This window comes from Dipodomys ordii, unplaced genomic scaffold, assembly GCF_000151885.1.
Source record: "Dipodomys ordii isolate 6190 unplaced genomic scaffold, Dord_2.0 Scaffold43, whole genome shotgun sequence".
Lineage (NCBI taxonomy): Eukaryota > Metazoa > Chordata > Mammalia > Rodentia > Heteromyidae > Dipodomys > Dipodomys ordii.
This window is the reverse complement of record NW_012267259.1, coordinates 5,164,824-5,179,782: the sequence shown is the minus strand read 5'-3', so window position 1 is coordinate 5,179,782 and position 14,959 is coordinate 5,164,824. Positions and strand designations below refer to the sequence as shown.

The 14,959-nt window shown below is 40.9% G+C and overlaps 1 protein-coding gene across 1 annotated transcript in view; it reads left to right on the top strand.

Moving 5' to 3' along the window:
* Positions 1–1,571, top strand: part of Mbd2 (methyl-CpG binding domain protein 2) — a 62,455-nt gene extending 60,884 nt beyond the window's left edge. Inside the window, exon 8 of the mRNA XM_013018887.1 lies at positions 1,097–1,571. The gene's annotated coding sequence lies outside the window, so the exon portion shown is untranslated. The remainder of the gene's footprint in view (positions 1–1,096) is intronic.
* The last annotated feature ends 13,388 nt before the right edge of the window (positions 1,572–14,959 follow it).

Below are 14,959 nucleotides of genomic sequence, written 5' to 3'. Positions count from 1 at the left end.
CACACACACACACACACACACACACACACACACACACACACACACACACACTCACACACTCTCACACTCACAAAGTGGCTGTTATTTGGGCTTATGTTGTGTCTCATATCCTAAACTTGAGAGTGGCATGATTAGAGCATGATATAATTAAACTTGTAGGTTTTGAAATGCTAAGAAGTACTTCTTAGTTATTAGAGTTCATTTACTCAACTCGTTTAGCCTCATCTGCACCTTAAATGCTTAAGAAAATGGAGCCTGGCCACATGACTTAATTTATAGTCATAATGTGTAGAATAGGTAGACTTTTAACTTGCCAAAGGGTGGGACATGGCCAACTTCTGAGGCTCATAAGAGAGGGACCCTGAGTCTTCTAACTTAAAATTCTCTTCAGGTCTGTCAGTCTCATTTTGTCATGGTTCTTTCTCACAATGTCACTTATTAACAAAGTGGACCTGCATTTGTTTGTTTAGCTAGTTTAATAACAAGTTAATACTGCGTTGCTTAAATTTTACAGTCATGGGAACATGCCTTCGGATCATTTTAGGAATGCTTGCCAAGAAGTAGGTAACTAAGGAAACAAAGTTGTTAAAATATTTAGCTGCGAATGGGATATATCACAGATAAATTGCACAGAGCCATTTCAATCAGGATCAACACTAAGACTCAGTGCATACCCATCATCTTCAAATGCTTTAAAAAATCAATACAGATTGATGTATAAATAGATTATTGATTTAAGGAGAAATTTTCTCCAAATATGTTTGGTAATTATGCTTTTTTTTGTATGCTCTCTGAGTCTTTTGTTATACTGATTTAGTTAATTGTAGACAGGAAATATTTACCTAAATATACAAAGTGTAATATGGGTTCTTTGAAAATTAAATGGGGATTAAAGATTTTCAAAATACTTGGAACAATGAAGGAATATATTGAGACTTTTTTGATGTATGAATTTATTGAAATTTTACATACAAAGTATTATAACTGCTTAATCAAGATTTAAAAAATATATATATCTAAATGAGATGTAGCTTCTGATCACTTTTTCATACTTTGCTGACTTCTCACTTTAAGTTTGTTTGTTTTTTCCTTACAGGTTACTTTCGACTGACTTTCCCCAAGAGAAAATTCCTAGAAATTGAATAAAAATGTTTCCACTGGGTTTGCCTGTAAGAAAAAAATGTACCCGAGCACATAGAGCTTTTTAATAGCACTAACCAATGCCTTTTTAGATGTATTTTTGATGTATATATCTATTATTCAAAAAATGATGTTTATTTTGAGTCCTAGGACTTAAAATTAGTCTTTTGTAATATCAAGCAGGACCCTTAAGAGGAAGCAGAGCTTTTGATGCCAGGTGCAATCTACTGGAAATGTAGCACTTAAATGAAAGATTTGTCCCCCCGCCCCAGTTTTACTATAAACAGATCAGGAGTACCAAATAAATTCCCCAATTAAAGATTATGATGACTTCACTGTATATAAACAGATTTTTATACTTTATTGAAAGAGGACACCTGTACATTCTTCCATCATCACTGTAAAGACAAATAAATGATTATATTCACAGATTGATTGGATTCTTTCTGTTAAAAAGCACACACAGTGAGTAGCCCTGATACACATTGAACCTTTTGACCCTGGGCCTTCGATTTGAGTCAGAGGTGGTGGAGAAGAGCTCACGGCTTTGCAGTGTGTCTCTGGACAGCGTGGGAACTGTGCTTTCACCAGGAGTGTTACATTGTCACCAGGCATGTGCAGTTTTTTTTTCTTTCCTCTAACAACTACTTTGATAATTTTGTAAAAGCAAGACCCTTTCTCCCCTGTGGCATGAAGTATGTGCACAGATACCCTTTAGGTGTCACTTGAAGTCCATGTTTGTAATTTTGTTAGAATGTTTTGCACTTTTTCATAACCACTAGCTTGTTACTAAGTTAACAGATGCAGGACAGACCCCTCACCGTGGTGACAGAGTTGCTTTACGAATCAGATTGAGTACTTTACTAATCCATATCCAATCTTCAAAACACTAACATTGCTTTCTGTTAAAGCTCTCACAAGCCTAACTTTATTACCATTTTGTGATACCTAAATACTAAAGGTGGCATTACATTATTCAGTGAGTGTTAAAATGAACACAATCTGTCAATAAGACAGGAGGGATGGTTATAGGCAAGTGCAAGCAATTGTAAGAAATGGAGCAAAAATATTGTCACTCTAGGGGAAAAATTTTTGTACTTCAGATCTTGATTTCATTTAAAGTTAGACCCAGTAGAGCAGTTGCCTAGCATGTGTGAGGCCTTGGGCTCAATTTTTGGCACTGCAAAAAGAACAAAATCAAAAACAATTAGAGTTAAAATGATGTGGTCAAGAATGTGACCAGTTATGTGTCCATGTCATGTGTACATTTAATTACCAGTACCTCCAGCTCTCTTTAATCCTAAAGAAGGGAAAGAGGAGGGGGGTGGTCAAAGGAATATGACTGGCTAAGTTGGGGCTGCTGTGTTTCTAGACCCTTGTTATCAAACTGGTAACATATCTTGGAATTCTCAGTTTTATATTCAGGTGATAGGCCATGTATTTCTGAGGAGTAGCCCTGTTGGTGGTTGGGCAGGCAGTCCTGCCGTCTTTGGGAGGACTGTTGAAGGGGACAGGAAGCTGTTGAAGGGGACAGGAAGCGCAGTGCCCTTCTTTGGCATGTTTGAAAGCCCCAAATGGGCTGGGCTTGTGGAGTGAATGTTGACCTCTTTTAAAGAGCTAGTATGACTAATTAGGATAGATATCCAAAGGACTTTTTTCCCTCCTCCCCAAGCCCTAGATTCTTCATTTATAATAACCTTGGGGTGTTTTTATCTTGGTGATCATATATTTTAGAGTATAATTTCAACTAGGGTAGATGTACTTTTATAAACAGATTTTTTTTAAAAAAACTAAAATCACAACGTACACACTAGATTTTTCTTTTCTTGTATACTTTGCACAGGGAGAGAACAGACTATGAAAGCCATTGAGTGGTGTCTTACTGGGGACCTTGCCATAGGCCCAGGATCCTCCCAGTAGTATACCCCTAGGCTGTGTCTAAAATGAAAGTCAGCAAATCACTTTGCCCAGCTTGTATTTCTCAATTGCTTCATTGTGCAAGGCGGAAGTCCAGGAGTGATTCTAGAGTCGTTTTTCCCTGTCAGTCTTGTTGGAACTACTGTACTAGCCCTACTGTCTTCCCCTGTGCATCCTCCCCCAGCCCCAGCCACTGACTTCAGCTTAACTTTTCCTCCCTCTGGTCTTTGAGTGGCTTCCCCTGTCCACTCCCCTTCACTCTCCGCTCCTCTCGTATCTTTACCAGAGTGATCCTCAAAACAGGGAAGTGTGAGCCTATGTCTTCCCTGATCAAAATCTCTCGTTTATCTTTGTGTGAAGTTGTAAATTTCAAGGTTAAGCACTTTGAAATGAGAAGAACCGGTGTCTGAATCCTGGTTCTGGCCACTTGTGTGTGACTTGTCAGGTTACTGAATTCTCCGTGAGCCTGTTCCTCAGTGAAATATGAATGATAAAACCTACCTCATAGAGTTGTGAGGATTCCGAGAGATGCTGTTTGCCAAGTGTTTACACAGTGCCCGGCATAGAGGGGGTGCAAATGGGGACCGCTGGAGTTGTCATCCCTGTGTGTCTGTTTTAGGTTGCTTCCGAGAGTTGCTTATTGTTACCCCCACCCCAGACCACGTTATTTTCAGCACCCTGTATGTTTTCTTTGTAACAGTTTCCTGAGTCTGTATATTATTTTTTTGTTGACTTTCTGCCTTTTTCTCTTCTAGAATGTGCGCTCCACGAGGGCAAGGCTGTGTCTATTTTGTTCTATTTTAAGCCCCAGTGCTTAGCTTAGGGTCTGGAACAAAGCATTTAGTGTTTGCAGAATAAATGGAAGAAGGGCCGTAAGGCTCGTCCTGGCTTTAGAGCTGCCTGACTTGCGGAGCCTCATCCTCCTACTATTTTATCCCCATTGCAATCTGGCCTCAAGAAAACTTGCTTGCTCCTTTCAAGTTGCCCTGGGGCCTCTGTGTCTTCGCGCCTGTCGCTCCCTCTGCTTGCCTGTCTCCAAGGCGAGCTCTGCATCGCCGATGGAGTCTCAGCTCGGTGGCTACCTCCTCTGTGATATCCCTGACTTCTCCAAACAGCTGCTCTTTCCCTGTCACCCGGGCTCCCACTGCACTTTGTAAATACCTCTGTGGAAGCACTTTATTGTATCTGTATTGTAAACTTGGGCATGTCTGTGTCTCCTCTGATACTGGAAGCACCGTGAAAGCTAAGATTGTGTGTTGTCATCCTAACATCTCCAGGGCCTCACACAGTGCCGGCACATAATATATGTATTTGTCAAATGACTTTGTAATTGAACAGAGAGTCACGCAATTACACAACTGTTGGAAGATGTATTATCAAGAAAGTGCCCCTGTGGCATCCAGGCTTCTCCCCTCCCCCCAAAGAGGATACCTAGCGAGCGTCATGGAATCATTTTGAATACAAGATTACTTGTTTAAATTTTCAAAGTAATATAAACTGAATAATATAGATCATAAATGACTGCAAAAGATATCAAAAGCTTTGTGATCTCTCAAATGCTATAAAACCCAAAATAAATATTTGCACTATTAATATTTCCATAGTAAATGCTATGAGAAAATGTACAGCAATAAATTTTGGAGCTTTAAAAATGTGTGTGTAAGTCATCTTCAGTGACTTAATCCACAAGAGACATCTCTAACCTGTGTTTCCTGCACACCAGGGGCTTCAGCTGGGGTACAGGGCCCCAAGGGCTCTTAGAGGGGATCCATGGACCACTTTCATTGCTACTGAGACCACTATTCAGTCATTCTGCTGGGCTAGAGACAGGAAAGACACCCATTCTTCTCTGGAGAATAAGGGGAGGGGCTCCCGTGCGCTCCCATGGTGCCCACCTCTAGCCCATAGGCAGAACTGCCCTGATTCTTCACTTCCTGCTGCCTTCCACTTACGGCACTCTTGTGACCCCTATGTAAAATATACTTCCACGGCCTCACAGCGGCAGGAACTGTTTCCTGCAAGGGCCTGTCACTCGGTATGTGACATAGGCAGATACTGATGTTCATGTTGCTGAGAGAAAAAAAAAGCTCCTATATTTAGTGAATTTGGAGCTCCAGGTGCAGTTGCCTTGACAGGGCCAGAACAAACTTTTGGGGGGCCTTATTCAAACTGCAGACCACTGCCTCCCCTCCCCCAGAAAACAGTTACATCAGGATTTTGCCAGGATTATCTGTGGGACTACCACTTAGGACATGGGCAACCAACCACTCTTCATGTCTCCAAAGGCTCAAGGAAGACTTTTAACCTTGCCAGTTGCACAGTGACTTTCTCTCCCTTGGTACATGCATTTTTATACTAATTATGTAGTCTTGTATGACACGAGTATACATACATACATACATACATATATATATATATATATATATAATTTCCTCTCCTGCTATTTATATAGCATTTTTATAGTTCACAGAATACTTTCACCACCATGGCTGTCATCTTTGGATTTTTAACTCTCCAATAGACATATTTTATTCAAGAGTTAAGGAATCTAAAACTCAGATATATGAGCTGACTGCCTCAACCTACTGTAAGCTGTTGGAGGTCCTGTGTTTACATGACACCAAGTAACCTCTAACTCCAACCATTCACCACTGGGCTAGGTACCTCTCTGTGACAGGGAGCTATTTGGTTGCTCATATACGGGGTGGCTTACAGAGGGCAGTGTGGTCTTTACAGGAAACTTGTTTTTTTTTTTTGGAGGGGGTGGGGGAAGTAAATCGTCAAAGCTTTTCCAGTGAACTTGCCTAAGATAAGTGTGGCCACATAAGCGAAATTGTGCAAGCAGCCACAGTGAAGAATCTAGAAAGGACCCAATGTCTATTTCACCAATTAGAATGAGTTACCCGCAAAAAGAAACAATCAGACACAGTGGAGTTAAATCTTCCAAATTGAGAGACAACTGCCAGCTGGGAATGAGGAGGACTTTGGGTGTCTGTCTTTTTTTTTTTTTTCCAGCATTAAATATGCATGCATTAATCTTGCAGTTACAAAAGAAAAAGAGCTGTTGCCATTGGCTCACGCCTGTAATCCTAGCTACTCAGGAGGCTGAGATCCGAGGATTGCAGTTTGAAGCCAGCCAGGGAAGAAGTCTGTGAGACTCTTCTCTATTTAACCACCAAGAAGCCAGAAGTGGAGCTATGGCTCAAAAAAGCTTGAACATAAAAACTCACAGACAGTATCCAGGCCCTGAGTTCAAGCTTCAGGAATACACACCTCTCTACTCCCCCCCACCCCCTACCACCAAAAAAAAGGTAGAGCAAGCATAACTTCCTTAATTAAAGAATGATGGGAACCATTCCTGTTTGAGATTTGAGAGTATTTGACCAAATTGTTTTTATCTCATCACATTAATTTTGAATTATGTTATTGGGTACATAAGAAAACTGCATGTCTCTAATTTATAAATAGACCCATAAGACTGGCCACATGCCAGTTTGTTTGTTTCTGCTAGCCTTTGGGCACGAACTCAGGGCTGCTAGCTCTCCTTCAGCTTTTTCATGCTTGGTGCTATTATTTGAGTTCATTCCTGTACTTCCAGCGTTCTGCTGTTGTTTGGAAGTAAAGAGTCTCTCCAAGCTGTCTGCTAGGCTGGTCCTGAACTGCGCTTCTCAGGCCTCAGCCTACTGAGTAGCTAGGATTAAAGGTAAGAGTTACTGACATCTGGCCATGATTTTGTTTTTGAAACAAGGAGTTACGAAGAGAATTCTGATACTCCTACTTCCATCCACATAAGATTTCTTACCTAGGTCTTTATGCCTGTGGAGTTGAGGCCCAGCATATTTGATCACTGCAGGCAGATTTTTCTGATACTGTGCTCTTCTCCTGGGGTGGTGGCCTTTGTCAAATTTTCAATAGGGAATAAAGAATGAGCCACCAGTGGCTGGTCTAGTAATTTCACAATCCATGAGGGCATGTGATGGTTTAGCCTGGAACATTCAAATAGCAGTCACCCTTTTGGACTTGATGAATTAATTTATAAATGATAGCAACTTCACCCCTCCCTGAAACAAATAACAACATTAAAGGAAGCAGACCAAACCAAATCAAACCAAACAAAAAACAAACCATAATAATTGGGAAAGATTGAAATGTGCTTTTAGAAGAGCAATCTTGATTTCTGCTAAGTGGGTTGATAATCCTTGGGTTGAGAGAGAACCGAAGTTGTGAGTTGTGTTTGTATATTGGGGCGCTGATAGGAATCTGTCCAAGTGCCTTATTGGGAGAGCTGGAGATGGTTCTGGGTTTGATTCAGCACCCCCTCTCCCCCCACAAACACAGTTCCTTGCTTGACATAGCATGATTTATTCGAAGGCCTTAGATACAAGGACACAGCTTGTTATACGAAAATAGAAACATCAGGAAACTTGAAGAGAACCACACATACAGCAACGTGGTCATATATGCTGTTTACGATAGAAATGCGTATGTTCTTTAAAAAAAAATCCTCCCCTTTTACCAACACAGAGTCACTTAGTATAATGGTCACAAATAAGGAAACCACAACCTTGCAACTCTGGTGACTGTTCATTAAAATCGCTGTGACTTTTTGGTACAGAGCAGATCTTGGTTTATCAGAAGCTGCTGTGCGAAAGGGATGAATTAGTCACCTAACACTGAAAAGACTTAATTCTGGAAGGAACACATTAGTACTCAGGGAGCTAAAAGCAAACTCAGCTTTCCTGTAACTTCACATTCATGCAGTGAGATGTCACTGGATTAGGGTTCTGTCACTGAGATAGAAAATACCTTATGAGCAGGAGACATTTATTTGGGGTCACTGTTTGGGGGGTTTCCATCCACAATGGGTTAGCCTATAGCTTCTGCACCTCTGGTGAGACTGGGTGGTCTTCCCTTGTTTCCAGGTAGATATGAGGTGAGCAGCCTCCTCCACCAGAGCTCCCAGTTTGTATGTCACCAGCAGCAGTTTCTCACATCCCTTTAGATTTGTTGATGTTTGGGATCAGGTTCAAAGTGGGTCTTTAACCATTCTGTAGCAGGTCTTGAAGTTCCTCAAATGACATTGCGGCCCTTAGTGTACACATTTCACTTGCTTCCCACACTCCCCCGTTCCTGTTCCTCATTGGCTACAACTGGGTGATAGGTATGTCCTAAGCCACTCACAGAGAAAGGTGTTTGTAATCATCTTAATGGCGTAAATTAATCATGGGGAGTGATGTGGTGGCTGAAGTGTCAATCACAGATTCAATCTCCTCCCGTTCCTCCCATCCTTTTCCCCTTCTTTTCCTCCTCCTGTTTCTCTTCTTCCTTCTTCTTCATTCTTTTCCTCTTGGTGCTGGTCCTGGGGCTTAAACTCAAGACCTAGGTGCTGTCCCTGAGATTTGTTTTTGCTCAAGATTAGTGCTTTAACATTTGCGCCACCCTTTAGATAGAAATTAGAATACCTGCTACAAACCAAGGGTAAAGGCCATTCTTCCAAAAAGTCAAATTGATTTTTTCTTTTTGATGCTAAGGTTTGAACTTATAGCCATGTACATGCTAAGCAAGTACCCTGCTGCTGAGCTGCATCTCCAGCCCAAAGGCCAAACTCTTAAATATACACTTTGTGATAAATACTGTCGCAGTAAAATGTTAAATGCTCAGTTCATTATTATTAGGTCTTTGGGAAAAAAAATCTACTAATGATCAAATGAATAGTTATATATTCTAGAATAATTATAAATAGAAGTTAGCATTTAATGTGATTCCACTAAAGCATTCCTTTTCAACTCCACTCTTACCATATGGGAATATTTCTCTGCCATCATTGCATAAAACAAGCTAGAGAGCCTCTCGCTCTTCACAAATTATATGAGATAATTAAAGACATAATTGCTTTATTTTTTCTTAATCTGAAGTGAACAAATGGTTTAAGAATAAACAAAAAGGACATAGACTGAGTGATCTTGCAAACATTTATCTCCTGGTAGGAGAAAGCAATGATCTCTATTAAACCTCAGTAACAATATTCAATTATTACAGCAATTACAAAGCCGTAGGTCTTTCCTCTCTCTGAATACTTCTTCCTCATTTTTTTTTTTGTCGGTCGTGGGGCTTGAACTCTGGGCCTGGGCGCTGTCCCTCAGCTCTTCAGCTCAAGGCAAGTGCTCTACCACTTGAGCTACAGCACCACTTCTGGTTTTCTGGTGGTTTATTGGAGATAGGAGTCTCACGGTCTCTCCTGCCCGGGCTGGCTTTGAACCGCAATCCTCAGATCTCAGCCTCCTGAGTAGCTAGGATTACAGGCGTGAGCCACCAGCGCCCGGCTTCTTCCTCATTTTTAACCCATACTTTCCCTATACTGTATTCGAATTTTTGTGGCTTTAATCTTTTGATTCACAAAATAAAATGGCTCACTGGGGCAGTGGGACAGAAAGCAAGCACTGGCACGCATCATGTCCTTATACCTTATGGGGAGCCTTATACCTGGGGAGTCTAGACACTCCCAAGTCAGCAGAAAAGTGAACACTTTCTATCTGTCCCCATTATCCCAGAAAACTCTCCAAATCTCCTGTAACTTTGCATATAGAACCTCATAAAGTAATGCTAAATATCGTTCTACAGAAGCAATGATTAATCTAGGGAAAATTTGCCCCTCCCTGGGGTCAAATTGGTTTGGTAACATTTTGGCTAACACAGTTGAAGCAGTATGGATTTGCTACTCACATCAAGTGGGTAAAGGTTGCTAAAAATCTGGCAATTCATGGGAAACCTTGCACCAACGTCCATATTGACAAAACGCTGTTGTTCTAAAGAAAGAATGATTTTTTTTGGGGAGGAGACAGAGAAAACTATTGATTCTGATGGAAATATAATTGGTCACACATCTGAAATACCATGATGAAATCTCTTGGATCAGTTTATGGCACATTGAAAGAAATGAGTGACAAGAATGTACCAAAGGCTCTGTTGAGTGGGTGAGAGGGGGCGGGAGAGGGCCGGAGAGGGTGGATGAGAATAAATGGGATGGAAGAAGGGGGCATGGGCTGGGGGAGAGGGAGGAAGGAGGTGAATTTGATTGGGATACATGGTAGGCCTTTATGGAAGTGCCACAAGGAAACTCCCTTTTGTACAACTACTGTAAGTTAATAAAAATATTAAAAAATAATTGTAAGGGGCATTTGGAGATGTCTGATTATTTTGATTGTGGAAAAGTCAACCTTTTGAGGTGAATGGATGTGACTGGATAGAGTTCTAACAGGTTCTTACGTGCTCCAAGGTAACATTTCAGTTTTAAAAAATTATATTTTTATTGCTTTAATTATATAGTGAGATTCAGCCTCTTGGATGTGCAGTTCTAAGCGTTGGCAAATGAATAGTCACATACATCTCACCATAACTCTGCAGACTTGTTCTATCGGTTACCAACTGTCCTTTGCCATCAACCCATTCCTTACCTTGATCTCTTTGTCAACTACTGACTTGTAATCTGTTCCTATACTTTCTTCTGGAACATCATGTGAATGCAATCATGCAGTGTATGTAGTCTTATGTGTTTAGCTTATTTTACTTAACATAACACATGAGAATAATTCATGTAGCAAAAATTCATTCTGTATGGATGTTTTATCCATTGTTCTCCACTTCTCCACTCATTTATTAAAGGTCTTTCCTATACTCTGACTTGCTATAAAAACTCAGTAACCTCAACATATCTGGAAAGGTTTCTTTATTAATAAATGGATCAAACAAAAGAATCACCTCATATTCTGTACATAATGAAGCTCCAAATTCAAGTGCACATAAAAGCAATGTAACCACTCCATATTTTGCTTTATAGAGTGTTGTATTCATTCGCTTTAATATATGCTGAGGGTTGTGCTAGATACAATCATGGAAAAATAGAAGCACCCTTCAACAGTGCACATCTAACCTTTTAGCCAGGGGCTGGCAGGAGCGGATGTCCTCTCAATAGGATTAGCTGAAAGTTACCCCGTCAAAGGACCCAATTAAGGTTCTATTTACAAAGGAACGGACACTGTTTAACCAGCTCTGGTTAAACATCCAGAGACTGTCCACTCCAGGAAGCTAGAGGGTAATGTGACATCCATAGGAACAGCTTCCTGGAGCATAAGATAGAGCAGATGAGGACCTGGTGGGGGCTGGGGCACAGTGAATACCCATAGGTCCCCCCTAAAACTCCTCTCTTCTCTCTCTAGACTTTGAATTTGCACTCATATTCCTCCTAACTACTTTCACTGACTCCAGTTCATTTGACACCGCTGGGCTGAAAGTTAGATTCTAGCCAGTGATTGTAATTATTTGGGGTTGATTTTCTATGCAGTCTTATTCCTATCCAAGCTCTTTGTCTCATTTCTATAATCAGATCATCATGACCAAGCAACCCTATTTTTATCTTTTTTACATTGTTATATTTGTTACATTTACTTACAATATATTCCAATTAATCTCATCTCGTCTATCGCTCTCCCTTCCCTTCTTCCCCCACTTCCCAAAACAATTCAACAGGTTTCATTTTTGAGATAACGTCTCCCTGTGTAACCTAGGCTAGTCTTGAACACATTGTGTAACTCAGACTGTCCTGGAACTCCTGCTTCAGCTTTCTGAGTGGTGGGATTACAGGCATATACCACAATGCCTAAGTTTACCAGAGTTTTTGGCCTAAAAACTACAGTGAAAAGTAAATATTTGAATCATTGAGTGAAAGAGACACAGATATTGGGCACCCCTCCCCCACAAATCACTAGTCTCTAACTTGGCATGTTTGTTTGTTTGTTTTTTGCCAATCCTGGGGCTTGAACTGAAGACCTGGGTGTTGTCCCTGAGCTTCTTTTGCTCACAGCTAGTGCTCTTGAGCCACAGTGCCACTTCTGGCTTTTTCTGTTCATGTGGTACTGATTAATTGAACCCAGGGCTCCATGCATGCTAGGCAATCACTCTACCACTAAGACACACTCTCAGCCTGACTTTAAAATTATCTTTAAGTAGTTATACAAAGGGATTTCAATTCAACATGTCACTTTATGGCTATAATGCATCTTGATAATTCTTGGATATTTTTCTGGATATTTACTTCTTCTATTATATTTATTCTATCCTCAAGCATTGAAACTCTGTCTTCCATATCATCTATTCTGCTGGTGAAGCTTTCTTCTTTATTTTTAATCTCTCAGCCTTCAGTTTGATCTTTTTTTCTTCTTCTTCTTTAGGGTTCCTATCTCTTTATTGAAGTCCTGTTTCATGTGTTGCTCTGACTTCCTTACTTCATTAATTTATTTATCTGTGCCTTCTTTGATCTCTTTAGCCATGTAGCTGTATTTTCTTTGACCTTACTTAGTCTTTTACTTGTATTCACTTGCATTTCATTTAGTTTTTCTTTTTTTTTTAAATCTGTGTTCTTATTGAATCCCTTTATTTCTCTTAGTATCCTGTTTGTGTTTATACAATTGCTTGTAGGGTCCTTTTTCATTTCATTTAACATTTTTTATCAACTGTCCTTTGAGCTCAATGTATGAGCTGCTCTTCTCTATCATTCTATTCCTTTGTGTATGATTATTTTCTGAGGGTGTTGTTATTTCCTTGCTTTATCATGTTTCTTATATTTCTGTGTTGGGCTTCACTCTTTGAAAACAGTATTTGCTATGGGTTTTTAAATGCCTGAATCTTCCAGATGGCTATTCTTTGTATTCTCGGTAGACTAGGTGTTGGGTGGTTTGACGAGTCATCCCAGTATTGCTGTGGGAAGGTATCTCAGCTCTGATAGTGTCACAGATTCAAAATATAGTGAAATCTTTACATATAGTAGGATGCCACTGATAACTTAATCTACATCCTATCTTGGTACTGGTGGCTGGGTTCTTATATAGTAATATAGGGTTATTACTAAGAAATTTGGTGCCTTAGGATTAGGGAAGAAATGTGAAGTAGGAAGATCATAAGGCCGGAAGTGGGATGTGCTCTGGTTAAGTATAAAGTTAGATTCTGAGGTGGCGTGGTGATGACAGAAGTTAGATATAAGGAGACAAGAGCATATCTCTGGGCTATGGGAATGGTGAGCTATAGTAGGTTACCAAAAAGAGGAATGGGGAAAAGAAAAAGAAAAAAAAAGGACAGAAAAGTGGAGGGGAAAAAGAAGAATCAAGCAATCAAACTCAAAAAACAAAACAAAGCCAGGTGCTGGTGGCTTACTTCTGTAATCCTAGCTACACAGGTGGCTAAGATCTGAGGACTCCAGTTCAATGCCAGCCTGGGTAGGAAAGTCTATAAGACTCTTATTTCCAATAAACCACCAGAAAACCAGCAGTGGTGCTTTGGCTCCAAATGGTAGAGTGAAAGAGCTCAAGAGATAGTGTCCAGGCTCTTAGTTCAAGCCCCACAAACAAATAAATAGATGAAAACAACAACAAATTCAAAAACAAAACATTCACACATATAACAAATAAAACATAACAAAAACAAAACAAAAAAAGAAAAAAGAACCAGAGTCCCCAAACTGTCAATATTCTGTCTTGGTTCAGGTTATAGTTTGTTACCCACTAAGTTCCATCTTCGAGTTGAACTTAAGTTCTCTCTGCACTTCTGCTCCGTACTGGCCTGGATGTGCTGGATGTATTGCGGTACCTCCAAGGGGAAGGGGAGCTCCATGTCTCTCTGGAGACTCCCCTCAGCATGTGCCCATGCCTTGGGATAAACGGAAGGCTACAAAGCCTCTGAAGCTGCTGTCTGTGTAAGGGAGAAATCATCGCTGTGGTTTTATTTCCAACCAGCCCCAGGGATATGCACGTGGTCTTCTGCCACTGACTAGAATGCCCTCTGGACTTGCCCACTCTACCTGATTGGGCAAGCACCTGGGGGAGGTGGGTCAGAACTCAACTTGGCAGTGATTACCATTCAGATCCACCCAGGGTGCCCTGCACCTTGGGCCTGGGGTGCATTAGAGGAATATTCAGCAATGCTTTGTTGGAAATATCTCAGAATATTGAGATATCCCAGAAGAATAAGGACGCGGGTCCCTAAGGAACTCTGTTTAGTTCTGCAAAAGAGTGTACTATGAACAAGAAAAGAAGTGTGCGCAGGAAGTCTGTCTAGGTTTTATCTCGAATGCAGTACTGCCTGCCCCTTGTTCCCATTGGTGAGAATTTAGCGTCACACTCACACGTGTGATTGGTTAGTTGGACAAGCTGTTGCTTCATTAAAATACAAAGAAACAGGATGTAACTGGTCATGGGATCTTAATTGAAGTACAATCAGCTGGGGCTAAGATCCTTGGTCAAATTAGGAACTTGACAGAAAAAAATTGGCTTAACAACAACAACAGCGAAGAGTTTTTTGTTCTGAACAGGATTTCTTGAGGTTGACCAAAATGAACCATCCACTTTGAAAGAAAAGATCTGAATTCCTATGCTTTGTCGAGTCGAGCTTGGGAGCGAGTCGCTCGCCCCACTGGCCGTGGTGAGGCCTCTGTCCTGGACCCCTGGCTGAAGCACCTGTGTCTCGGTGGGGAGAGGCTGTCAGTTTTTTGCTTGTCTTAAACCCTCAGAAAATGGCTGCTGCTGCTTTTGCTACTGGCTCAGCTCTGGCTTTTCCCAAGCCTCTCCTGGTGGGGTTCATGTGTGCTCTGGCCAGAGAATTAAAAGGAAAAACAAAAGCCTACAAACACCCCCCAAACTCCACATAACCAGACCACAGCTGCTGCAGTACAACCTCAACCTTGCCGAGCCCAGGATCCATTTAAGTAAGGTTACTGTTTGTTTTTTTTCTTCCGTTTTTAGAAGCTTAAGCTTCACTGCTGTTTGATATTTACTACCCTCTGTCTGCTTATTCTTTGCCTCAGGACCCCACTTCAGCTGTTTTTGGCTGCCAAAGTCCTGTTGATTGCGGGGGG